The following is a 12,472-nucleotide window of genomic DNA, read 5'->3' on the forward strand; positions in this document are numbered from 1 at the left end:
TTATTTATTTCAATTGACTGATTTCCTTATAATGAACTGTAACTCAGTAAAATCTTAGAAAATTGTTGCATGTTGCGTTTATATTTTCGTTCAGTGTAGTTTGTCATTCTATAGTTTTCATGGAATTTAAGTGGTAATTAGGCATAAATATAATTGATTTACAATTTATCCTAATTAATTTTCCAGAAATAATTTTACCATGCAGCCTGGTGTATTCTCAATGTGAAAAAAGTGAGGGAGCACTGCAACAGGCTATTAAACAACATACTACCTCGAAATCAGTCAGGACCAAGCCAGGTAGCCTGAGAAGGAATTAAAATGAATTATTTAGGCTATATTGTTATTATTTCAAGGCTATAGCCAGCCATTTAAGAAATCAATTGTGAAGCATTTGTGACATGCTACAGGCTGGCAGGAGCACTCAGCATTTCAACAACACACCAACAACAGCACTTCAACAACATGCCTATGAATTTAGCGTTTAGGCTGTATTAAATTAAATAAAAGAAAATATGACTTAGAATTAAATAATAATTAAAGGAAAAATGCCTTATTACACGAGTTTGGTCAGTCTTTGGTTTGAGGATCATGCTTTGAGCTATGCATGCGTAGTTTTAATTTTCCGCTTAGCATGCCCTAATCACAGTCAACACACATCTATTTTGTAACAACAATATCATGGAATAAAATATAATAAATTATAAAAATGTTAGTTTCCCCAGTCTTTTTTTTTTTACAAGTGCATATAGGCCAACCTGTTTATATGTGGCTGCAGTGTTAAACAATTAATGGATTTTTCTCGAATTCACTGATGGTCAGATACTTTACATTTTAAATTTTTAGTCATTTAGCAGACGCTCTTATCCAGAGCGACTTACAGGAGCAATTAGGGTTAAGTGCCTTGCTCAAGGGCACAGACAGATTTTTCACCTAGTCTGCTCGGGGATTAGAACCAGCGACCTTTCGGTTACTGGCACAACACTCTTAACCACTAAGCTACCTGCCGCCCCACTAAGCTACTTCAGTTGTAACTGGTTCTGTTGCACTACATTTTTACAGTTGATAGACTACTTTAGCAGTGTTCCAAACTTAGACTATCCTCTTTTTTAACAGTAGCCTGTATAGAAATCTAAATGCATCCGGTGCTGCAGCATGCACTCATTCTTTGTCATGTTCTGTTGTGGTATTAAAAAATATTTTACATGACTGGAGACAGTGATGTAGAAATGACGTAGAATTGCGTAGAAATGTGTTTATAAAAGGCACTTTTTTCTCGGACCGCAAATAAGTTGATCATTTCATGCAGTGCTTTTATTATAATTGATATCTTTTCACCCCCTCTTGTCCGCGGTGGTCTGTGAATCCACAACCTTCTGGCTACTTTGCCATGTAATGCTTACAAAATGAAGAACAGTTTCTAACACTGCATATATAAGGCTCCTGTCTGTCCTAGGAGTGAGGGTAAACAGTAGGCATGTTCTCTGCTATCCACTTTATGTTTTAATTATTATTTTGGGTATGGAGGAGTGCGAGGGACATTTTTATTGTCTGAAGACATAGCCTTGAATTGTACACATCATCTCCTCTCACTCTATCTTGGTTCGTGCAGGTGACTGTGACCTCTTCCTCAGACCAATTGGCAGTACGCCCAGAACATTGCTCTGGGAACCACAAGGAGTATCTCAGTTTCAAGGTCCCAGCTTTGAGAGAAGAAACCTCGTGAAGTATCAGTCAGTCACATGCAGGAACCAATGTTAATAATAAATAATTAATAATGTAAATCATGCTTCTATGACTTGTTTGTGTAGCAGTATATAAGGACTGAAAGGGAACGCCCTTTTCAGAGTTTTCATCAAGATTGGATTGAGTTTGTGAACCTCTCCGGCAGTGATAATAAAGGACGAGGAACCGCCTGTAACAGACCTCCACTGTGGGACGCGTCTGGGAGGAAACACCATCTACGAAACCTAAAGGGACAACACAACTGATTTCACTTTTTTTTTTAAGCGTTCGGGGAGGGTCGGTTAAAAATATATTTTACTAAGGGAAGACCATCCATTTTAATTTCAGAGATCCAATTTTCTCCAGGTATCCCTCATTATAAATAATGTACAATCCCTTAGAACCTGGCAAGTAGAGACCAATTTTCCATAATATCTCAGTACAGTATATCACTCAACCCTGACTTTGAAAACCAATATATTATTTGTCAAACCATTAGCGGTAATACAGTACAAAGACAGATTTTCCATTTCAAACAGCTTTGGAACAGACATAGTTCAAGTAGTGTATGATTGCCTCATCATACACCATCAAATCAAGCATGGCACTACATGCATTGTGGGACACATTTTACATGCAGTTGCATCAGAAATAAAATAAAGAAAATAAAGAGGGCATTCACCAATCAGCACCTGGTAAAGCTACTTTATTCCAGAGCCATTCCCTACCTTAACTCCCTAAACAAACAGATTAACTGTGTGGATAGAAAAGCAGCTCTGGAAGAACCATAGCTTTACCAAACAGTGGCCTGAAAGCAGGCCTAAAGCCATAAACAACTGCTTGTAGGCAACAAAATCACACAAAGCACAGTTTCAGTCATAGGCTTTGAAACTGGGTAGAGAGGTCATAGGGAGAAAAGGGGAAGAGAAGCAGAGGAGGGTTCAACAAAGGAGGCAGATAAGGGTTAGTCAGTCCAACCGAAAAACAGGCAGGTTAATAGAGAATTATTCCCCATGGGGTCAGGGGTCGAGGAGACAGAAAGGGGTAAGGTGTTGGGGTTTGGAGTCAGGACAACTGCGTGTGTGGATCTGTACACTGTGGGCCCAAATGTCACTGGGACACTCAACACTCTGATGTTGACTAACACTCTGGTCTCCATGGTGTTAACATGACAATAAGAATGTCATGGTGACACTAAGCACTCTGAACCCGATGGTGACAGTAAACATATAGGAACAGTTTCCCAAACACAGATTAAGCCTGGTACTCGATTAAAAAGCATGCTCAATGGAGAATCACCATTAGCTTTTTTGTCCAGTACTAGGGTTAATCTGGGTATGGGAAACCAGCCCCTAATGTTGACAGACAGGTAAGGATATGTTGTGAACAACATTATTATAGTGAATGTTATAGTTGGGTCTGTTTTTTGTTGCATATGGAAAGATGTAGTATTGTGCACGTACTGTATATGATCCGTGGGGAGGTGTACAGTACAGAGCCCTACAGTGTGTGTTTTCATAGTAAAACCTGATGTCATTCATAGCTGTCATAAAGAGCGAGTGATTCGGGCACAGGAATTAAAGGAAAAAGTGATCTAGTTAAAGTGGCCTTTATTAAGTGTCATTACGACATGACTAAATAGTGACACTAAATTGGCTGTAACAGCTGTGAGTGAGGTGGGCATCATTTTCCTAGTTATGATGAACAGCTTAATGTACACACCCAGCTTGAGGAGGGTGCTGTATGGGATTATTGGTATGCCTAAATGTATATGCCTAAGTTATCCAAGTTATTTGAGTTTATAATGCACAACTTAAAACGAACTTAGCGACATAGGATGACAAATGATGTCGTAATCAAGAAGAGAGGTGATATGAGAGAGTAGTTGTATTTATGGCTAGATGGGAAGTGATGTAACCTGGTGTCTATATTCCTCGGTCCACTGAGATATAAATAAGAGTAAGGATCTGGCACCGTCCCCCCCAGGACACCAACCCCTCTTCAGCAGCAAAGAGAAGTTCAGCCTAAGTTCAATCTCTGCTCTTCTCCTCGTGCTTTAATGAGTTTCAGAGCCCTGCTTGCTTGCCTCTATTATCGAGTTGTCTCCCTGTGATAGCGAGGGTTTTTTCGCGGTACCCACACAGGTTCATTTGAATATGCGGACGACCCCGGAGGAGGTCTGTTTAAAATAAAGCTAAGCAGGAAATAACACTGGAAAAACAAACAGTGAGGTCTAAAAGCTGGGTCTAAATAATGTACTTTTGCAAATGCGTAGGTTGAAGCATTCTGACACTATAGAGAGGTATCCTTGATGGAAACACAGGGTCTAACCGCAGCTGAATGATTGCTGGAAATGTTCATAACAGCGAGGTCTCAAAAGGGGTGCTTGTACTTGTATTTTGGTCGGTCCTAGTCTTTATATAATATATTGCTTCTATCCGTAGCTGGATGAATCATGTCACCTTGTATTTGTATGTGTGTAGGCCTTATATAAAATATAAACAAAAGTATTTGGGACGCAATTCTAGAGGGCTTCAGAATTGCTATTACTGTAGCTTGCGGTAAATTGTTTTTGTTTATTGTGCCAAAGATGTTTCAAACCTGCCTCAAGGCTAGCCTTAAACTTACATCAGAGCTATCTCTTCTCAAATTAACCTCAGTTTACAGAAGTACATTATCAGTTGTGTTGGTGCTGAGCTAGAACAAAACCCCTGTTCTACCTATACTGTATCTCATCTAAAGTTTTTCCATGATGTTCCTTAACTGAAACCAATAGCATCCAATATATATATATATATATATATATATATATATATATATATATATATATATATATATATATATATATATAAATATGTGTGTCCTATAGCTAGTACAGTTTGTGGGTGCATCAGAGAGAGAGAGAGTCCTTTCTGGAACTGCCACGCTGTTACTTCCAGAACAGTTCCTCTCTCGCCTTATCAGCCGGGTCCCCCGTGCTTTTGATTGAACCGGCAGCCAGGCGACACTAGCCCAGGCTGAAATAGATTGTGTCGCCCAAGTTTCTATTACGGTTTCCCCTTGTCCATGCGCTGGCTGCTGGTTATTTATTTGTTACAGGCTTTTCTCATTTGAGCCTGAGTGGCTCATCATTGCAGCCGGAGACTCTGTCGGCCTGAATGGAACCCATCACTACCAAGGATTTATGGACTCCTGACAAGGCGCCAGAGGAGCGCAGTAAGGAGAGCCTGGGCTAAAGGAAATAGCATCAATGAACAGTCTTCCCATCCTGCTGAATATTAAGAGCTCCGGTTGGTTTCCTATTGGGAGTAATCTGGGAATGACATTTAGGAAGCAGCGCTCTAGACAGCGTGAGAAGAGAAGACGTGCTTGGTCGTGTGTGATTGTTAAAGTGTGTCCCACTGGAGAGCGGAGAGGAAGTTACCCTAGTAGATGGACTAAATAAGAGATGAAAGGAGACATGCAGGAGTCATTTTGTTTGGACATTGATTTGAAGAGTTAATTGAAGAGTTAATTGGATCCAATGCAGTATCTATTTAAGTGATTAAGCCTCTCTAACTCATGGTTGCTTCATTAAGTGAGTGGATATATGGTTAAATGTTCAGTGTCATACACAGAGATTAGAGTGTTAGTCCTCAGCCTGATTAGCAGTGTACAGTTAAGCTGCAGGGCCCATAAATGCAATCCAGTGCAGGTCAAAGTTCAGCAGACACAGACACCCCACCCCCTTACCCTCCATCTCCACACTGATTGGTTCCGAGTCAGGTGACCCCTGGTCCCCAACTGGGACTGGAGGACCGCCATCAGGACCTGTACCTCTTTCAGAGTCACCTGCCACCTTTGGGAATGGGGCCACCTGATTGGTTGTGCTGGCGGTTGTTGTGGGTGTGGTCTTCCCTGTTGTTGTGCAGGTGGGGGAGGGGTAACAAAGTAACCCGTTAGTGAAATGGAAAATGCAGCACACAAAAATACCTAAATATGTTGTTTTATGACAAGGGAAGGATTCTTAGTACCTTGGAGAAAAAAATACCTAAATCCAGCATGAAAAAAATATCACTGTCATAATTACTGTTAAGCTGTTGTGCATAAAGTCTTGATGACAGTGAGGACATTAACATAAAGAGTGCATTGAAGAGAATTCAACTTAACCCATGACTGCAATAAATAAAGTAGGTAGCCTATACGTTACAACAAGTAAAGCACTCCTCCATAGCTGCAAGTTTTTCCCACTGTTTAATGACCTTAATAGATAAAACATTCAGGAGTTTCAGCAATTACGAGTCATTGGAGGAATACGCTCAGGCCCAATATGGTCATGATTTGGCTGCAGTATCGGCCTTAGATTTCCAAACCTGCTGCCTTTGTTACCAAACCAGTAAGGAATCTCTTACCCCCGGCACTGCAGCACGTTCTACACAGCAAAACCCTGTTGTTGTGGACGCGACCAGCTGGTGCATGAATGACTCTTCCAGCACATACAAACTCTGTTATACAGTTACCTTCCAAGTCTGATCTTCTTTACTAAGTGGTTTGACAGATGAGTTGAAATAGATACCAGTAGCTGAGGTAATGATTTACAGCAACTTTCGGTTCTCTGCGTCACTAAACTGTTTTACAGGTAGTTACCGTCTAACCTACACAGGGAATGGTCTATGGAAAATGTGACAATGGCAACATATTCAATTAGGATCTGTACTGGTACTGTGGAGGTATGTGGGGTCTGAGTCTGTGGATCTGTACTGTGAGAGACCTGGCAGATGAAAGCATTGTCATCTTCACAACAACCATCATAAGTGTCTTCCTAATTCTCTGACAGTGGATGTCCTTGAGGCCTTGTGTACAGCACGCTGCTATTGACGTGGACATTTCGCTAATATGCCGGCCATAATGTTAGCATACTGGAGGGTGCCAGCCCAGATTGAAAGCGAAAGGCCCGCTCTCGATGCCAGTTGATAGTTTTCACTCCGAATAAGGTGCCCTGTCAGAGCACCATCTGCGCCAGGCAAATTAAAACGGCACACCGGGGGAGTTCAGCCTTGGCATGACAGACAACAGCTCCAAGGCTGCATTATTTGTTCAGTTTATCAACATTGTGTGTGTGCCTGTGCACTGTTCTCTCCTTTACAGTGAGAAAAAAAAGGAGAAAAGCACAATTCGCAAATGTGAATGGTTTGATTGTCCACACTGCTGGGTGTTTGTCTTTCACTGCTCTCTCTATGGGATGGGATTGTTCACTGCCGGGGATTAGTAAGAAAGAGGACTTAGGAACCAATGCACACCAGCGAGAATAGCATTATTCAACATTATGGGGTGTTTTATTGTGGGGAAACCTTGATCTTCAGTTTGGACTCAAAGGCTTTTGTCATTCTGCAAGTTTGAGTCTGGAGTGAAGTACTTCAAACAGAGTACAGAGGCATGGATGGAGTAACCGCCTGGTGGAATTAGCCAGTGGGGTTGCTCATCTAGTCTGAGGCTATGCCGCCGTGCAGACAGTATTGCTTTTGTTCTGAAATAGATGGAAGGGCTGGACACTGGATGGATGGTATTGTTGAGATATAATGGCCAGCAACTCTCACTAAGATGGTCTCAATCACTTCCAAGGATAAGCAGCCACCATCAGTACCCATGGATAATTTTGTAAGGTGACAAAGGGATATATATATATATATATATATATATATATATATATATATATATATATATATATATATATATATATATATATATATATATATATATATATATATATAGTAACGACCTGGTATTGTGTTCTGTGTTCGTGGGTGTGTTATTGTTCTCATGGGTGCTAGCAGGGGTTAAATATGCCAGGACAGATGGAAAGGTTGGGGGGGTATAATGGGTAATCCCGCAGGGTTTTGAAATGCATAAATAGGGGTTACTGTCTCATCTCTCTCTCTTCTGTTCGGGACCCTTAACTTGACATTTTATATTTGTGTACGTTCGGGATTTAGCGGCGTGGGGTGTGGCCTGAACAATAGCCCATTTAGGAATAAACCTGTGTTCTGCCTGTACACCTGGTGCCCATCTTTCTTTTCCTTTATGACCCAGCTGGGTCATTACATTGGTGTCAGAAGTGCTTTCGAACTACGGGATAGATCGAGATTAGGCGAGTTAGCCGTTTCAGTATAGGCCGTGGTTGGCTTTAGCGTAACTCGCATCTACGGTCATGATGCTCGGGGCGAGGCGGAAGATTAAGGAAGAGTCGGACAAAGTGTCCGTTGTGGGCTCGGGGGTACCCGGTCGGGAGGGTCAGGCGACGACTGCTGTAGAAGAGCTGGAGAGCCACATGGTGGAAGTTAAATTGTCAGTCAGCAAGATGGCAGAACTGGCGGGTTTTCCTTCACACCGCTCGACCAGAACAGACGTCACGGCGACGGGGATGTCGACGTCACCGCGTGCGGAAATGGCTGGGCCTGCTTATGTAAACAGAGATGGCAGCGCCCTATTGCCATTGGCCACGGTAGCGGCTAAACTTCCAGAGTTCAATGGACAAGGTAAATGGGAAGTTTTTTTCACTCAATTCGAGTTGTTGGCTAGAGCCGGGAGGTGGTCTGATGAGATGAAAGCGTTACAGCTTGCCCTGAGCCTGGCAGAGGAGGCGTTGGAATGCCTGCTAACGCTAGCCCCGGACAAGAGGGGCAACTACGGTGCGCTAGTGGAGGCATTGGGGGGCCGTTTCGGCAGCGATGCGCAGCCCAACATGCTGCGGATTGAACTGAGTAACAAAAAGAGACTTCAGGGGGAATCATTAAAGGCGTTGGCAAGTGGTATTCTGAGCCTGACCAGGCGGGCTTATGCAACTATGCCGACTGGGGTGCAAGACGAGCTGGCACGGGACAGTTTTATTAGAGCGCTCTCTTCCACCGAACTGGGTAAGCATGTTCAGATGGCGGACCCACCATCTCTGCGGGCTGCAGTGGAGATAGCCAGGAAGAGGGAGCTGATCTGGGGTGAGGGAGTGGAGGTTGCCAATCAACCAGAGGTGAGAGCAGCGGCAGCCGGGGGTCACCAAACCAGAGTGGGTCGACGAGTTGGGCGGGTCAGTCAAGTCCGCTTTGCTTGTCATTGAGAGGGGCTCCAGGCAACATCACAGTGTCAGCTCAACTCCCATTGTCTGCTGGGGTTGTGGCCAGCCTGGCCACATTCAGCGGGAGTGTGGCAGATTCTCCCATCACCAGGGAAACAACAGCGGGTTCTCGCGCAGGGGGCAGCGCAGCCCACCCCCCCGCCACCGAACCCACAGTAAGCAGAAGAGGTACCCAGCAGCGCAGGCAAGAGGGTGGGGACCTGCTTCCCCAGGGTGTAGCTGCCGCCGTGTTTCCTAGTCCGGTAGTTGTGGTGGGACGTACCACCATTGGGGACTTCTGCAATGTCATCGTCAAGGTAGGGGGGGTGGAATGTTTGGCCCTGGTCGACACGGGCTCTACAGTAACCCTGGTGAGACTAGACATACTACCTGTTGGGGTGCGGGTGGAGCCGACCCTTGTCTAGCTACGGACTGTCATGGGGGAGCTAGCCCCCATGTTAGGGAAGTGTCAGCTGTCTGTGACTGTGGGGGGGGGGGGAGAACTGTGGGGTGTCCGGTGTGGGTAGCAGTGGTACAGGACCCCTGTATACTGGGAATGGACTTTTTGAAAAACTGTGGGGCTCAGTTGGACCTAGCTTAGGGCACTTTGAGGCTGTCGGGGGGGCCCACAGTGGGAATGTCGCCTTTGGGAGGGCCAGCAGGGGGCAGGGCTGTCCCTCAGTCTTCCTCCAAGCTGGCCGAAACTCCACTGGCCGTCCCGGCTGCTCCCTTGATCGTTGTGCCATCCCAGCAGCTGTCTCCGGCGGCAACAACCTTCACTGCCCATAATGGTGCAAGCACAGGCAGCCCAGTAGCCCAAAACACACTGGCTCCTTCACCCCATCAGCCCGACGGGGGGGAAGGAGGAAGTTATCGACGCCGTTGAGGCTGTGTGGCTGAAAAACTGTCAAGGTCTGGATGAGAGACAACAGAGACAGTTAAAGCAGCTGCTGTTTGACTTTAAAGATAGCTTCGCTTGGGGGGAAGATGAGGTAGGGCAAACGCACCTGGTTCAGCACGACATCGACACTGGGGACACCCGACCATTAAAATTCGGCCCGTCGTATTCCCCTTGCCAAGAGGGAAGCAGCAGACACAGCTATTGCTGACATGTTGCGGGCTGATTTCATTGAGCCATCAGATAGCCCATGGTCCGTGCCGGTCGTCATGGTGCCTAAGAAAGGGGGGAAACTTAGGTTTTGTGCTGACTACAGGGGCCTAAATTCTGTCACCACTAAAGACTCTTACCCCCTACCGAGGATCGATGAGTCGCTAGACCACGTCAGAGGGTCCTCGTGGTTCTCCTCACTTGATCTGCGCAGTGGCTACTGGCAGGTGCCCCTCTCGCCTGGGGCACGTGAAAAAACTGCCTTCTCCACGGATAGGGGCCATTGGCAGTTCAAGGTGCTGTGCTTCGGGCTCTGTAATGCTCCTGCCACCTTTGAGAGGCTCATGGACAGAGTGCTGGCGGGGGTTCCGAGAGACGAGTGTGTTGTGTACCTAGACGACATATTGGTGCACGGCACATCGTTTGAGGGGGCACTGGGGGCACTTAGGCGAGTGTTGGAGAGGATTTCGGGGGCGGGGCTAAAGTTACACCCGGAAAAGTGCCATTTCATGCAAAGGGAGGTGGCGTTCCTGGGTCATCAGGGCATCAGCACGATGCCAGACAAAGTGGAGGCTGTGAGGGGGTGGCCAGTTCCAGGGAGAGAAAAAGAGGTTAAGAGCTTCCTGGGTCTGGCATCCTACTATCGTAGGTTTGTGAAGGGGTTTGCGGGGGTAGCAGCCCCTTTGAACCACCTTCTCAAGGAGGACACTGTTTTTCAGTGGACCGAAGAGCACCAGCGGGCGTTTGAGGCCCTTAAACGTGCCCTGGTGGAGGCCCCTGTCCTGGCCTCACCAGACCCGAACGTCCGTTTATCCTGGACACCAACACAAGCAATGAGGGCTTGGGGGCTGTGCTGTCTCAGCGTGGTTCTGACGGGGAGCACGTAGTAGCTTATTACAGCAGAACTTTTGATAAGGCTGAAAAACGCTACTGCGTGACAAGGAGAGAGCTTTTGGCTGTCGTGGCAGCAGTACGCCATTTCAAGTACTACCTGGGGGGCCTGCCGATTGTGGTCCGGACGGATCACTCCGCCCTGCAGTGGCTTCTCTGGAGGCGTCGCCAGGAGGAGGACGCAGAGCTGCGTCCTGTGCTGGGGTGGGTGGAAGAGAGAAGACGACCGCCGTGGGGGGAAGTAGCCCCTCTATCACCAGTCACCAAAGGACTGTGGGCTAAATTCTCAGTCCTTAGAGTGGCTGAGGGAGTGCTCCAGAGGGGGTGGAAAAAGCCAGCTACTGGAGAAATTACGTGGCAGGTAGTGGTTCCCAAAAGGCTGCAAGGGAGCGTGTTACAGCAGCTTCACGGGGGAGTAGGCACAGGGCATTTTGGGGTCTCCAAAACGTTAAAGCGCGTACGTAAAGGCTTCTATTGGGCCAGGCACAGGAGGGATGTGGAGGACTTTTGTAGGCAGTGCGACGAGTGTGCTGCTAAGAAAGGACCTCCAGGTCAGTCACACACCCTCCTACAACAATTCCCAGTAGGGGAGCCCATGGCGAGACTGGGGGTAGACATAGTGGGGCCGTTTCCAACCACAGACAGCGGTAACAGGTGGATTCTAACTGCTATGGACTACTTCACCAAGTGGCCAGAGGCTTACGCTCTCCCAGACCAGGAGGCAGAAACAGTAGCTGATGCGTTGGTAGGGGGAATAATCAGTCAGTTTGGGGTGCCACAGTCTATACACAGCGACCAGGGGAGAAACTTTGAGTCACGGGTATTCTCAGAGTTGTGTAGACGGTTAGGCGCGGAGAAGACGTGAACTACTCCGCTTCACCCCAGAGTGATGGGCTGGTGGAAAGATTTAACAGAACATTAGCACAACAGCTGGCCATCGTTACCTCAAAACACCAGAGAGATTGGGACACCCACTTACCGTTTATTCTTATGGCATGTAGGTCGGCTGTTCAAGAATCGACTGCGTGCTCCCCAGCGCTACTAATGTTAGGTCGTGAGTTGCGCACCACAGCCGAACTGACGTTTGGCCACCCTCCTGATAACGACGACGGGGTTTTGCCTGGCCCGAACTATGTTCGTCGTCTGCAGAACCGGTTAGAAGCGGCTCACACCTTCGCAAGAGAGCAACTCGAGAACGCAGGGATGCGCCAAAAGCGGCACTATGACTCACGCGCTAGGGGGAGGCACTTTGGAGCGGGAGAACGCGTGTGGCTTCACAACCCCGTACCGGGTGGAGGTTCCCCCACGGAGCAGGAAGGTGGTGGTCCACCGGGACCGATTGGCGCCCTACAGAGGGAGGAAAACGGTAGGGAATGGAAGTGAGGACTCTGATGTGAGCCCACGGGAACAGTCTAGCGAGGAGACCCTAGCGCAACCTGAGCCTGGGGCGGGGGCTGCCTCTTTGGAGGGCGCTGGAAATGACATTGGGGCAGATGAGTGTTCTGGGGGTCCGCTGGTGAGAGCCACGGGGAGGCACAAGAGACTGATGCGACCTCCGGGTCGTTTTAAGGATTTTGTTTTGTAACACTAGGGGGCTAGGGTTTAGAAATGGGGGGGCTATGTAACGACCCGGTATTGTTTTCTGTGTTCGTGGGTGTGTTATT

At 46.9% G+C, this 12,472-nt stretch overlaps 1 pseudogene; it reads right to left on the reverse strand.

The window, feature by feature from the left end:
- Positions 1 to 12,472, reverse strand: part of LOC123485055 — a 152,226-nt pseudogene that overhangs the window by 14,843 nt on the left and 124,911 nt on the right.

Source organism: Coregonus clupeaformis, unplaced genomic scaffold (assembly GCF_020615455.1).
Source record: "Coregonus clupeaformis isolate EN_2021a unplaced genomic scaffold, ASM2061545v1 scaf0551, whole genome shotgun sequence".
Taxonomy (NCBI): domain Eukaryota; kingdom Metazoa; phylum Chordata; class Actinopteri; order Salmoniformes; family Salmonidae; genus Coregonus; species Coregonus clupeaformis.